This window comes from Gymnoscopelus braueri (genome assembly GCF_963280865.1).
Source record: "Gymnoscopelus braueri genome assembly, chromosome: 14".
In the NCBI taxonomy this organism is placed as follows: domain Eukaryota; kingdom Metazoa; phylum Chordata; class Actinopteri; order Myctophiformes; family Myctophidae; genus Gymnoscopelus; species Gymnoscopelus braueri.
The window spans coordinates 36,665,753-36,681,608 of NC_137619.1; the positions used below are offsets into that span (position 1 = coordinate 36,665,753).

General features: G+C 42.6%; 1 protein-coding gene across 1 annotated transcript in view; it reads right to left on the reverse strand.

Moving 5' to 3' along the window:
- Positions 1-15,856, reverse strand: part of plpp4 (phospholipid phosphatase 4) — a gene marked incomplete at both ends in the record, with an annotated part of 78,416 nt that overhangs the window by 54,456 nt on the left and 8,104 nt on the right. The gene's annotated exons all lie outside the window — the stretch shown is intronic.

The window sequence follows — 15,856 nt, forward strand, 5'->3', positions numbered from 1 at the left end:
CTCACGTTCCTCCAAACAGCTGATTGTAATTACAGAGCTGCCCCGTTTTGAATCTCATTCAAGATGACGTCCAGGCGGTGCATTATTCATTTTAAACGTTATCAGCACCCTGAATCGTATCTGATAAAATGATAGGTTAGAAATAAGCAAGGTAATTACAAACATGCTTCATACAGTCCCTCCATCTCTCCCTTGGGCAGTGTGAGCCGAGAAGTTAAAACACTTGCCTCTGCGACCAGAGATGCAGGAAGTGGGATTTCACCATGCCAAAGCTATAACGGACGGGACCATCTTATTAACAGCGAGGCCGTAATGGAATGGGACTGAATACAATGCCCAATTTACCATTACACCATAACTTAGACTTATTAAAGGTTGTATACAAATTTGTTCCAAAATTATCGTAGCGTGATTTTTGTGACTAGCCTTTACGGTTGCGGTTTGGACCAAATTATTTTATTATTAGGTAAGAAAGAGGAAAGAATTCTGTATCTGCCAGTTTGTTTAGGAGTGATAAAGTTTGGAATCCTGAGATTACCTAAGTGTCTTAGCGAGTATATGCAAATTAATGCCAATTAAGGCAATTAAGTCTATTATCTTTAGTATGGACTTTTGTGAGGTTGAGATTAATGTTTGATATTGAAGAGAAAAGTTTAAGGAACCCATTGGGGAAAAAAGTATTGAGATATCTCAGTCGTTGAGGAGTAATTCATGTTTTTAGGAATTTCCCATGATGCTTTGAGACATTAGCAGTACTTCTTGACCCATAGAAGAATCGTCAGTGCAAAGAGTTAGGATGCCTGTTAAAATTGTCATCAATAAGAACCGGGGTGGATACAATCACGTGCAAGAACAAAGAGCAGATCAATAAGGAATTTAACATTATGTCTTTTAGAGAGTGGCTAGGGAGTTTTCATCTCGATGAAAGAGAAAGGAATAGTGGAATGATCAGTGAGTACCTCTGACAGTGACGGAAGACAAATTTCTGGATGCTGTTGGTGTGTGTCAAGTGAGAAGGCTAACTCAGTTTAGAGAAGGTTAACGGGAGAAAACAAAGTCTGTACATATGACATTTGAAGGGAAGGTATTACCGGAGAGAGTGTTCTTGGATTATGTGTATAGGGTCAGGCCATTTGAGAGTGCACTACTGACCACTTAGATGTTTTAAATGTCAGGGGTATGGACATGTTGCTGCCGTATGGGGGGGAAACAGAAGGTGTGGGAGATGTGGGAAGGACCACTGCGAAGGACCACTGCGAGGAAAAGTGTAAGGAACAAGCTACTGTAGGTGTTTATATTATAGTGGGGAACATTATGCCGGATCAGCGCAGTGGGGAATAACTGCATTTTATAACTGAAGGATATAACACATAGCTCCTATAAGTGACTGAAACACATCACTGGGGGTAGATTTACAAGCTGTCAATCTCCTTAGATATGCATTCTTCCCCACATGAAACAGACAAAGTATACTACACGTGTCAGGGAGTTTTGTTGCGAAAAATGCACAAACCCCTGCCACATTTCTATTCAAGAAAGGGTATAACAGATAGACATCACACTCATGGTGTTATACCAAAATACATCAACATAAATTACCAAAATTAACACCATAACATTACACTACACATAAAGGCCCACCACATAATCCCCCAATGCATTCCCATAGTTAACTAGAAAAGGTGCTCCTCGGAGCACAGGTCTCCACCAGGTCAGGTAGGTTATTTTGGGCCAGCAATTTTGGAATTCACCAATTAGGATGGAATATGAAAAACTGGACAGATCTGTCTTGATCACTTGACTATAGAGATAATGTTACCGATTTGCGTGATGTTTGGACAAAATTTGTATGAGTAATATAAAAAAATAATCGGCCTCCTGGTGGTGCTTCAACAGGCCGATCTGAAAAATTCGAAGCAGGGGTTCTGCTCTGGCATCCAGGGAGTGTGTGTGCACAGTTTTGCTGTGATCGGGTCAACGGTGCCGGAGAGTAGCTCCTCACAGACAGACGGACACACGGACGGACGGACATAGTCTTGGCCACGCTTTCGGCCTGGCGGAGACAATAACAACATTGAGGTGTAAGGATATTTGCTTCCTGACACCAAAGTGCATCATGGAAAATCAACAGAGAGACTCAGCAGGCATGCCCCGAGCATATTACTGGAATGCAACTACATTCAGCAAGGCCCGACAGATGATTGGCTGTGGGTGTACAGCAATCATCCCATCTATCAGCCTGATTGGTTCATGGATTTTAATCACTGTGGACCAATCATCCAAAGAACCTCCCATCGACCAATGGCCCCTGATTGGTGCATGGATTCCAAGCCACTGTGGACCAATCAAGTTGCATCTGCTCCTTTACTAGTCATAAGTCACCCTACTGTGGGCTATGGGCCATGTGTACCATACGGCACAAGCCTAGTTCCTGTTTCTGTAGCGTGAGGTGGCTTGATGTACAAGCTCATCCCCCAACCATGACGTACACGTACACTCCCTGGACATAACACTAGTACAGTATGTCTCAGGGACTTTCTGTACCCCAATCCAACCCTTGATGCTGAGTGCCAAGCAGGGAGGCATTGGTTCCCATTTCTTATAGTCTTCGTTATGACCTAGCTGGGGAATTGAACCCCGACCTCCCAATCTCCAGGGTGGATACTCTTACCACAAGGTCACTGAGCTGGTGCCTTGAATATTTTCTTCAGTTTGGTAGTTTTTAATGACCAGAGACTAACGCTAAATCTAAAAATAAAGCTGTTAACAAGAAAATGGTCTATGTGTAGTGACCAAAGTCATCAATAAACAATGACGTGTTGACACTGGTATGGTTCTTTAACATATAGATATAGATTACATTACCCTAGTGCTGGAGTTAAAGCTCTAAGCCTGACCTTTTCTGTCCCGATGGACAAACTTTTTTTTATCACTTTGCAGCTCCCCTCTATTGGGGATGTGCAAGTGCACACCAATTTCTCTCCAATTTTAACGATCCATCTGGTTCCATTTGTACATGCTCCGAGTTAAATTAACACTCCTGTGTGGGTGCTTTCCTCATCACTGCACCCTATCTGTCTGCTAGATTGATTTGCCAAACCCGGTAAGGCACACAAATTGGATGGGCATAAAAGTGAGTTATCTGTTGAGATTGCAGCTCTCCCCGACAGTAACACATACTGTACTAAGTACTAAATAAACCGGGCCGTCTCCAGAGGAACCACCAAGAGCATCCAGACTGGCTGCATCACTGCCTGGTGTGGGAACTGTACTGACCACAGCCATGCAGAGGGCCCTGCAGACAGCCGAGCGCATCAGTAGATGTGAGCTTCCCTCCATTCAGGACATCCATGACGGACATTGTTGTCAGCAAAGCTAGCATGCAGGCTTATCAAAGATCCTAGCCATCCATCCCAGCCACAGACTGTTTAAGATGCAACCAAGCGGCAAGTGGCTTTGTAACCACAGAACCAAGGGCAGTAGATTGCTAAATGGCTACTTCCCCTGACAATCAGTGTTGTAGTGTTGTGAACAAACAAGTCAGGGAAAATAAAAGAAATACGCTTGGGGAATGCTAATATATTGAAATCAGGCAATAGAGTCGTACGGTATAGCACATGACGGGAGAGTATACAGCCTTGGGAGTAAAGGTTTTAAGTTTTGCTACATTGTAAAAAGTTTAAAAAAAAGACTTGAATTTCTCTTTGATTAATTAGATAAGCAGCTGGTTTGGATTAAACTATTATTCACTAGGTGAGGTAAACTTTTCCCTATCCCAAAAAGTCTGAAAGTAATCGCTTTGGTTTCATTGTGTGTGTGTGTGTGTGTGTGTGTGTGTGTGTGTGTGTGTGTGTGTGTGTGTGTGTGTGTGTGTGTGTGTGTGTGTGTGTGTGTGTGTGTGTGTGTGTGCGTGCGTGCGTGCGTGCGTGCGTGCGAGAGACAGAGAAACACAGAGAGAGATAGCAAGTGTGCAGTGTATGTGCATGCACATACACGTCCTTATGAGCATGCATGTGTGTACAGTGTGTTTGTACTTTTTTATGAACACAATGGCTATATAGCCAAACACAGATAGTAATTTCATCAGTATTGATCGTGTTACACAGCCTCCTGCCAGCAGGGGTGGTTACTGGCAGCTCCCACTGCTCTTATTAAACTACAGTCACACAGAATTTATCTGCAGGTGAGGAAGGTGTCTGGAGCAGCCGTTACATTACAGAGTCCACTTTAGTAGTCAGGGCTGTGACCTTGGGGGAAGTACTGTAAGTAGCAGGTGGCGATAATGTCCAATGGCATGGTGCCATACTGTAGCTGTCATTCTAGCTCATTCTCAGTCGACAATGAGCTTGTCCTTTCTCTGTGTATAATGCTGGCCTACTTGGTTGCACGTCGTGACTTGTGTTGTTGTTGTTGTTCTGCACGGAAAATAGCACAAGCTCACAACGCGTAGCATCTGCGACAAACGCTAATTTTGGCAAGCAACACCATCATACAACAAAATATAAAAACCTGTAGACTCAGGCTCTGGCTCACCAAACATGTTTTTGTTTGCTGAGCACGGAACACACAGCTCTATAAGGAAACGTCAGGCTGTTTTCAAGTCATAATAAAGACAGCTTTTATTTATCTTCATCAATCCAGGGTATCACTGTAGTCGTACGGTGTTGTTTTCTGACTGTGTACTACCCACGCAACACAACACACTTGATTGCCATATCTGAGCATATGGGGCACAGCAGGGGGATTGGCTAAGATTCGGAAGACCCAGTTGTGTGTGTGTGTGTGTGTGTGTGTGTGTGTGTGTGTGTGTGTGTGTGTGTGTGTGTGTGTGTGTGTGTGTGTGTGTGTGTGTGTGTGTGTGTGTGTGTCTGCGCGTGTGTGTGTGTGTCTGCGTGCATGTGTGTGTCTGCGTGCGTGCGTGCTCGCGTGTTGCAGTGAGCGGAAGGGAAGCGTCCAGCTCTGGGGTGGTAGAATAATTTTTTTCCCCTGTGGGAAACTACTTCACATATTATACTGCCTTCCATTCAGAGCATGATGGGTCCCGAGTGCCACTCACCCAACTCATTACACCCATGGTTCCGTCTTAGGACAGGGAGTAAGTCAGAAGTCGGCATGTATGAGATTTACAGGCTAAGAGGGGCAGAGGCCGTGCTTAGTCCTGAGGGAAATTCCCACTTCTCCTCCTTTCTTCAGTGAATCTCGGTTCATTTGCTGCCGGTAACTCCCCATTTGGCCTCTTAAAGACCATCAAATCCAATTTGCGAACTCGGCTCTCCAAGGCATCAGTGGTGGAACACAACAACCAGGATAGTAGGATACTAAGGTAAGATTATAAAGAGACCATGTAGAGGCTATGATGGAATTTTATCCTTTTATACGATCCACCAAGGTTAACATCCTTGTGATTCCGGATGTCTTCATTCGTTTTATGACATTTTCTGTCATAAAAAAAACATATTAGGCCTAGATGCTAGAGGGTCACAGAAATGGGAGAATTGTTGCAAGGAAGGTACAGTACATAGAGAGGTGAGATGGGAGCTGGCAGCTGCAGTTAAAGAGATAAGAGAGAGGAAGAGTGTGAATGTGAGAAGGCGACATGATGGAAACTATTGTCACTTAATTTGATTCCTGACAGAGTGCTATATCTCTATAGTGTGACACACATCCAGACAGCATTGGACTGGATGTTTGACATGTACACACATGGACAGACAGAGACACACACACACACACACACACACACACACACACACACACACACACACACACACAGCACACACAGCACACACACACACACACACACACACACACACACACACACACACACACACACACACACACACACACACTTCTATGCATGTCTCTAAATGGAGTTTAGAAATGTTTTTGTTCATATAACTTGGTTATGAAGTAAGAGAAGGGATGGTCAGTGTTGGGAACTCTGGTGGCGACCACGTCGTCATGCCTTCACTTCACCAGCTAATATGTTAAATGGGCAGAATCAAAATCTGAATTTATTTATTGTCATCATAAGTCATCATAACACAACGGAATTGAGTAGCAGTGCTGACAGTGCATTCACACATAACACACACTCACACACCTGTGCCCACTTCCACACCTGTTTCCACTGAGTAGCCAAGGTTGTTTAAAGCCTCACTCTTGCCACTGTTCTCTGCCTGCTGATCAGACCAGAGTTACTCTAGTCTAGCTCGCTCTAAACCCTTTATTTGTGTATTCTCTGCCTGTTTTGACCCCTGCCTGTATCTGGATTGACCCCTGCTTAACCCTTCTGTATACTTCAGCCTGTTAGGACGGATTACCTGTGTTTGGATTTGGATCGGACCCACGGACTACGGCTAAGCTTTACCCCTTTTGGACCAGACGCCACGCTGACTGACCCCTCAGAACTCCGACCCACGTTGTTACAAGCTCATAGCGCTTTGAGCTTGTAGATCTGCTATTTTTGAATAGCCAAACTATGGTTTAAAGTGGTTAAAATGATTGTGACGCTATATTAACTCATTTTGCGGGGTACCCCCTGGTACCCCCACAAGGACCCCTTGTCTAATAGAGAAGGACAGTGAGCACTCAATGATCTTCTGGGCAGTACAAGGACCCCTGGAGGGCTCTCCTGTCCACTGCTGAGCAGCTGGCATACCAGCTGCTCAGCCAAAGCTTTGCCTTTATGTCTGTCTTCACTGTCCTGTCTACAGAAAAAACTATAGAAGTTCCCCCGAGAAACTAATCTCATGGAGTTGATTTATTAATTCCAGTCTGATGCTGTATATATTAATGCATTTTGATGGCATTTTGTCACCATCAGGAGGCTGTCAGGAGCTTGTGGGTCCGTGTAATGTGCTGTCAAAATTATTTAAATTTCGTACAAATCGGAAAAGGAACATTTCCATGATTGATGGCCAGGTGTCACAGCAGGCATTGCACGTGTATAAAACCAACACACTTAACATTGATGTCATGAAAGAGTAGAGCACACAGAACGTTTCCCTGCAACTTATGCTATCATTTCTATCAGTGCACGGTAAAAAAACAAAACAAACAAGCCAGCGTTCTGCTGCGGAGCTAAATCGTGTACATTTATCATGGCTGGATTCAATCAAGGACACCTGAGTGTCCTTGATCTAATAAGGCATCGACATGGCCATTTTGATTCAACGTGGCCACAGTGGTGGAGCAGACTTAGGATATATGCCTTTATTTAATTACGCTGTTTTATTCCTAACTTCTTATCGAACACGTTGCCCAGAGGATGGTTCTGCTGCCTTGACAATTGATTGTGTTTATCTGCAGGGTGTTGGTGGTGAAGAGTATAGAGGGGAGAGGTGTTGAAGAGTATAGAGGGGAGAGGTGTGCTTTGAAGTACAAGTTTCCCTCTGAAAGATTATAGAAGCAGCGACCAGCTGTTTCCCACGGGCCTCACCCAGGACAGAAACACCATCAACACAAGGTGCCCAGAGTTATGAGACCGCTGGTTTAGGGAAAATACAGACAGATGGAGCAGAAATCCTGGGGGACAGCAGGTATCAAGTCTGAAAGTGAGGCTCAGCAGGGGTTTGAGGTGTAGGTATACCATAACTGCTGCTGGTAGCTGGAGTAATGTTATGCCTTTGAAGATAAGACGCATGGCAGTTCTCACAGTAGTTCAATTATTTGTATACCAAATGTTAGCTAAACATTGCACCCTCTATAAGTGGACGTTTGAATTGCAATAGCAAAACAATCGTTCCCCTACTGAATATCTTCGGCTACATTTCGCAAATCAATTTGCACTTCAAAATAGTTGGGGAAATGCAGCAGTAAGTTAGCTTTGATCAAAAAAAATTACCTATCTCAAGCCATTTTTAAGCCATGAACTGAATCCAACGGCTTCCTCGAAAATCAAACATACCACACAGTATAAGAACAGGTTTTTTTTTACCTGGGCACTACAAATAGACCAAAATGAGACGTTGTAGAACTCATTAATTCTGCTGCATTAATTCTGCATGTGTGAATGGCTGAATGTGAAATACATTGTAAAGCGCTTTTGGTGAGAAAAGTGCTATATAAATGCAGTCCATTTACCATTTACCACGTTTATTACAGGGGGTGATTGATCGACATATCGATAAGTGTCTTCTTCATGCTGTGTTCACACTGTTGCCCAGTCGGCCATTGAAGTGTTGCTCTTGTAAAAAGCTCTATTGAAAAGTGGGCGTACCCGCAAAGATGACCCTGTACTCGTGCAGGGCCACATGTGAACAAGTAACCAACATATATCTGGATAACATAACAGCATCCACCGTATTTAAAACAGATCTCTGGCATGGTCCTTTAAAGTCAAACCCATGAGAACTAAGTGAAGTGGGAAACATTGGCTTTTAGCCAGGTCAAACAGGATGCTCAAGAGAAAGTTCATTAAGGATCCCTTCTCAAATATACCAAAAGACTGAGGAAACAACACAGTCATTACCAAGCCTGGTTAATTAATGCAATTGATTGGTTGAGCTGAAAGCAGACAGCCAAGAAAGTCTGATACTGGCTTTGTATGATCAAATCGTTAATCTTCCGGTGTAGTGGCAAACACTCAGAATTCATCAACCAAATGAAATGAAATCAATATTCTGACCTGGCATTTCTGCATTTCTCTCTGTCCTGACGCCTGTGTGTGTGTGTGTGTGTGTGTGTGTGTGTGTGTGTGTGTGTGTGTGTGTGTGTGTGTGTGTGTGTGTGTGTGTGTGTGTGTGTGTGTGTGTGTGTGTGTGTGTGTGTGTGTGTGTGTGTGTGTGTGTGTGTGTGTGCGCGGGGGACGTACGTGCGTGCATGCGACTGCATGAGAATGTGTGCTCGCTCTCTCTAAATATGTATATATATTTATCTATTTTTATTGCGCTATGCTGCTTAATATTCAATGTTATTTTCGAGTTCGACTTACTTCACCCACATCTGCATCCGGTTTCATGACCTGGGTTCCGTTTCCGGTTTTTGATTTTTTTCCAGAATAGGTAAACACACGTTTTTTTCACACGGTATAACAAACGAACGGACAGGTTCTCTTCTATAATCTATGGTCTGGGTGACGATCAGTCATCGCCGTCGTGTATCACATCGTAATTTTGGCCGATCGGACAATCTGAGACCACGTCACATCCGTTTTGATGTATTTCACTCTTTGACTGTGTGTGTGAGGTGCGAGTGGCTCAACGAGCTGATCAAGCTGTCATGTGCTGCTCTCTAGTGGCGGATTTGTGCTCTGTCTTTAAAAAAAGCACTCTGATAATATATTTTCATGAAAAATTACAAAATATAAAAATAGAAACACGAAAATTGCTGGCACTGGGGGAGTACTTTATGAAAATACTCTGGCAGTCAAAGAGTTAAAGGGATATATAACATGGGAGTGGACAAATATGCCATTTATAAATGCTTATTTATAAAACAACCCAAAACAATAGCAACATTTTATTTATTTATAAATGTTCACTAAAACATCAGATTTGTTTTAAAAACATTAACACTAAATGATGGACCTCAAACAGGATTAGACAAAATAAAACTAAAATAAAGTGAGCAGAGGATATTGTAGACTCCCTGTTACATTCCAGTCTACTATTAGCATTTAGCTCCCTTTTGAAAGTAGGGTAAGAAATAGATGTGGTAAATGTAGGTCCTAATGAGTTGTGGGCTAACAACAGTAATGGTATACTGTAACATCTCAAGGGGCAGAGCCATAGCTGAGCAAACGGTCTGCGTGTCGAAGTGTCACTGAGCAAGACACCGCTAACTGCTCCCTGAGGTGCTGCCCCCGTAGCACCCACTGCTCCTGGTGCTTAGGATGGGTTAAATGCAGAATGATACCTCATCTCACTGTATATGCAAATATACAGTGGTGGGAAAAGTACTCACATTTTGTACTTAAGTAAAAGTAGCAATAATGCAATGTAGAAATACTCTGTTGCAAGTAAAAATCTGTAATTCAAAATGTACTTGAGTAAAAGTACAAAAGTATTGGTAAAATGTTTTAGTTAAAGTACCAAAAGTAGAAAGTACTCATTATGCAGAATGTCCCATTTCACAAGTTTTCAAATGTATAAAAATCTTTTGAAAATAGCAGATCTACATGTGTCGCAACGCGACGCATTGTGAGCTTGTAGAGCGGCTATTTTCAAATGGCCGAAATGTATATAGTGGTTAATGTATGTCAAATAATTGTAGTTGAGTAAAAGTACAATATTTGCCTCTGAGATGTAGTGGAGTAGAATAAAAGTATATATACATAATACCTCAAAATTGTACTTAAGTACAGTACTTGAGTACATGCATGTACTTAGTTACTTTACACCACCTGCAGGACTCCCTCGTCAAAGAGATCTTGTATCTCAATGGGATTTCACCAGTATAAATAAAGAAAAACATATCGGCGCTTGAACAGGACCTCTTGAAGTCACTGTAACCCATGGCATCGTATTTTCAGTGTTCAGGATGATCTGACAAAATGCAGACGTGATTGTGAACAAGACAATGTTGCCAATTTGCGTACCGATAGGGTGTGAATCGCTTATGATCCGTCCTCGTCAACATGGTACACAAAAGGACATTGGAACAGTTGCACTCAGGTACTGTACTTGACAAATCTGGCATGCCCTGTGGATGGGGGGCTTTTTCATTTTGGAAGAGACTACAGTGCTCCCATCAGGATATAGTGTTAAAAGTGAGTGATAAGGGTGATCACTACAAACTAACTTTGTATTGATTTTCAGTGACCCTTCCCGCTAAGGGTACAAGTGGACCCAATGCCAGGAAAATGCCTCCCACTCACTGAAGGACTAAGGAGTCAAGCATTCAGGCCTGTACAGTTCCTTTAGTGTAGTCCACATACTGTATGCATTCGCCCACTTGTGCCGAATATGGTTGACTCATCTGACCATATCACTTTTTGCTGCATTTCTGTGGAGCACTGCTTATGGTTTTTGCACCACTGAACTCTCAAATGTGGATTATGTCTTTGAAATGAGGGGTTTATGCACTGCGACAGTACTATAACAGCCCGTTGTAGTCTGTACATAATGTCTGATAGTTTGTACATGATACTTACAGTATGCCTATATTTATACATATATATGATTAACTAATTCCTACATATTATTAACCCAGTCAGACTTAACGTCTGGCCAGGCCAGACTTTAAATATAACACCTAAATTTCCCCTCGGGCTCAATAAAGGTGTGTGTCTGTCTGTCTGTCTGTCTGTCTGTCTGTCTGTCTGTCTGTCTGTCTGTCTGTCTGTCTTGTCGACAGACTGTTCTTGCTGACACAGTCTGATAATGTCCTGCATTGACATTCTCATGCACCTGAGGAACAGTTGCTCTTCTGTCATTACATATCACACAAATCGACAAATGCATGAGCGTCACGGTTATGGAATGTGTCCTTTTCTGACCCTGCTTACTGATGTCTTTCGCATTGATTGAATTGCAGCGGTAACCTTAGTCACTGTTAGCCAGTTTTAGCAGTCTTTGTAAATGAAGCTCCTGCCATCCCTGCCCCTAAGAAACCCTCTTTCATATTCACTTAAACATTCTTTTTTCCATTTCCATTCTGATCCAAAATCATGGTCTGGACCTGCTCAGCATTTTTATACAGAGGGTCTTAATTGCTTAATTGTCTCATGCAGTCCACCTGTATGGCATATGCATTCATAATGTCTTCACTCATTTATTCAGGTGTTTCTTAAATTTGTCACCTCTCCGTTAAAATTGTCACCTCTCTCTCTCTCTCTCTCTCTCTCTCTCTCTCTCTCTCTCTCTCTCTCTCTCTCTCTCTCTCTCTCTCTCTCTCTCTCTCTCTCTCTCTCTCTCTCTCTCTCTCTCTCTCTCTCTCTCTCTCGCAGTCAGAGCCTTAGGTATACGTGTCATGAATGCTCAGCACCAGCCCTGTCACAAGCAGGGGGCGAAGAGGGGGGTAACAGTGCAGACGCTGAGTGACACTTGCCTAGTGCTGGCACCCCTGGAGATTTCCTCTCCCGCTTCGGGTAAAAGAGAAGAAAAAGAGAGAAATGTCATCCTCTCCTTGTCACTCAAATCCCCCGGCAGGGGCGGCAGGAAAAAAATGCAGGATCAATTTCTTTCTCGTTGTATAATTAACCTTTAACACTGGCCAATTGAAATGGGCGCATTATAGAAGAAACCCACATAATGGGGAGATTTGGCTGAATATGGTGCTAATATCGGTATTCAGAGCCTCGGGACACTTTCCAAAAAGGTCAGGGGGCTGTCTTTGCAACAAGCAGGGGAAATGCAGTGGTCGGAAACTAGCCAGACACGACCAAGAGACATATGAGGTATTGGGGAATCACAGAAGCGCAGTGGGGGGGAACAGCAGGAGACACGGCTAACTCACAGCCAGGCTGCCGTGTTCAGGTGATTTCCCAGCAGGCCTTGCAAATGTGCAATAGTTCCTATAGTTGCTTATTTGCTGAGCATGCTGGGTAATCAGTGCATGACTTGGAGCTCACCTTCAGGGGTGCCCACACTTTTTTGACCTGAGAACTACTTGTAAAATGACCAGCTGAACAAGGTCTACCCACCCAAAAAATGTTTACCTGAGGGGGCGTTGGATTACATATAAGACAAACACCCTTGGAATGGGAAATAGTGGGAGGAAAAATTGTCTTCCTCTCATTCTGTATGGAAGTGGTAGGTTTTTGGGTAAAACATTTTTATACTTTTTTTATTGGAATTTAACACATCAGAGTATAAGCAACTATAAAATACAAAACAAGAAAAGACAATGACAGATAATTTGGTATGAATTCAAATAAAATATACAATATAAAAAACAACAACAGAATCAGAATCAGTTTTAGAATCAGAAACAACAAACAGTTATACAGATACAAACAAAAAACAGAACAACAATAGACACTTGCTCTCATACTCTCCCTGCACAGATCTTTTGTAAAAAAAAATGTTAAGATTTTGGGTTCAATTTTAATATAACTAATGCTACTGGTGTTTGCTCACAACACTCTTGAAAACAAAGCATTGCATTGGGGGTTTGACTACTATAGAAGTCGTGAAGGGAGCCGACAGGCCCTTCTTGATTTCAATCAATCAAGTCACCTTAATTCAAGTGGCAGATACCAAAAAGAGGAGTTTTGTGATTTTTATTTATAAATATATATATATATATATATATATATATATATATATATATATTAGGGGCATGTCATGTGGTCTACCTGCATAGCCTTTGTGATCTACTGCTAGATCGCGATGTACCTTTTGGGCAACCCTGTTGTTACACACATCACACTTGCAGTACTATTTTCTGGCTACAACTCTAAATATGAAACAGCATAAGCTACTTACTTACATTATTATACATTATACATTATTAATTGTTACAAAGAAAGTATAAAGTTATCCCTTCAATTTAAATCACCCCATGATGTCTGGTAAAACCATACACTATGAGGCTGGAAGAACAGTATAACTCTGAGAGTTATAGGTCATCCGAGGTTAAATCGTCAGGGCTATCATACCGCTCCTCGCTGAATTTCTGAAGCACATGATAAAAAGACAAGCTCTCTCAGGCATAGACAATTTTATCTGCTGACATTTACAGTTATGTCTACAGCGAGGGAGTGTGTGATGTGTTCTTGGAGGCAGGCAGTTTTTATGCGCACGCATGCACGCACACACTGAATCCATTCACTACATGCATACAGTACAGTACGTATGCAAAAAGTAAACTAAACGTGTACATAATGATGTTATTTAGGCAATGATCACAGGGATACTCCTCTCTAACTACTTTAATTACCTTTCCTAAATCCTTTCCCTAATCTGTCCTTGGTGGTTAAAGTGTTGGAAGACTCTCCTATCAGTCTGCACATACTGCCTGCAGAGGTGAATCCTAAAGTAGTTTGGTTTGACAGCAAGACCCCAGGGCCTGGGAACAACATGGCCATCTCTAGGGGGTCTCTCTCTCTCTCTCTCTCTCTCTCTCTCTCTCGACACACACACACACACACACACACACACACACACACACACACACACACACACACACACACACACACAGGACACACACACACACACACACACACACACACACACACACACACACACACACACACACACACACACACACACACACACACACACACACAGGACACACACACACACACACACACACACACACACACACACACACACACACACACACACACACAGGACACACACACACACACACACACACACACACACACACACACACACACACACACACACACACACACACACACACACACACACACACACACACACACACACACACAAAGTTTTTTATTTGACAGCAAACCCCCAATGCCTGGACACACTGTCAATTTCCAGCCATTGGATGGACACACATATTCACACGCACGCACGCGCGCACACACACACGCGCGCAAATAGACATGCATCCTTCCACACACAGACACACACACACACACACACACACACACACACACACACACACACACACACACACACACACACACACACACACACACACACACACACACAACCCTTGAATATAGTTAACTTGCGACAGCTTGTAACATTAGCAATACATTTGGGCCCAAGACAGAACAAAGTGAGGACGGTTACCCTCATCATCTCCTCTTTTCCTCATTTGTCTCCACAGGAGTGGAGGGTAGCAGTGACTAAAATGGAATCGGTTCAAGGGGATGCACCGGAGGAAGGTGTGTGTGTGTGTGTGTGGGGGTCAGTGAGAGAGAAAGGGGAAAGCAGAGAGGGAGAGAATTGGAAGTGCAAGAATAGAATGGGCGTGACACAAAGACGAGTAAATTGGTGGAGCGATCTACCCGAGTGCTGCAACTTGGCAGCTTCTGTCACCACCACACTTTGTCTGCCGGGTTTCTCTCCACAGTCTGTCCTGCCTGCTACTGAACACAAGCCACCATTCAAAGACCCATATTTCTGGCTCCACACTTGATCTGTCTTATAGAAGAATTACTCATCGTCGCATAGCGAGTAGCTACAGTTCTATATTTGTACTGTGTACTGTAGTGTAGTGGAGTTCCACTCTAAAATGCCCTATATCTATTTTGGGAACAAAGTTAACAAGCAAAACCATATGGGGATAATCAACACCAAAACTATGAAAACATATTTTATATATAAATATAAATATAAAATAGTTATTATCGTAAAGTTATTATAGTCTTCCAAGACTTTTGTTAACTACTGTAGCCTGAGGTACCATTTATTTCAAAGTTGTGCAATACACCATTATGCCTGTTGTTCTTCATTAAAATTATCATATTTTTCATTTCAGTCCGCTAGTTATGTAAGACTCCTGAGAGGTAAAACGAATCCTAAAACAGGATTATTAGATATGAGTTGCTATAATATTGTTTTAGGGTTTATTTTTCTTCATCTGTAAGTCAAACTCCATGCAACATTATGATAATCTAGTTGAAGATAACCTTCATTGATGCAAATCCTCTTGACTGTGAGTGCATTGTTTGATGTGATGATACAGTACCACACAAGTTCCCCCAGTGACTGTAATTTGATTAAGTGAACCCCCATAAACAGCATCTGATTAAATTTCTCAATTTCACTGTGTAATGCGAGCCATGGGAGGGGAATGGGAACAGAGGATGGTGAGGGGAAAGAGTGCAACTGTTCCAAATATGATGATGTTGATTTTCTATTCATTAAAGCTCATTAATGATATCCAAATAGCCTACATCGACATCAGGGGGTAAGGCATTCCTCACATTATGAAGTTTGGGTGGAAAGATTCATGATTTTGATCACAAAAAAAAGGCTCATTACTATCT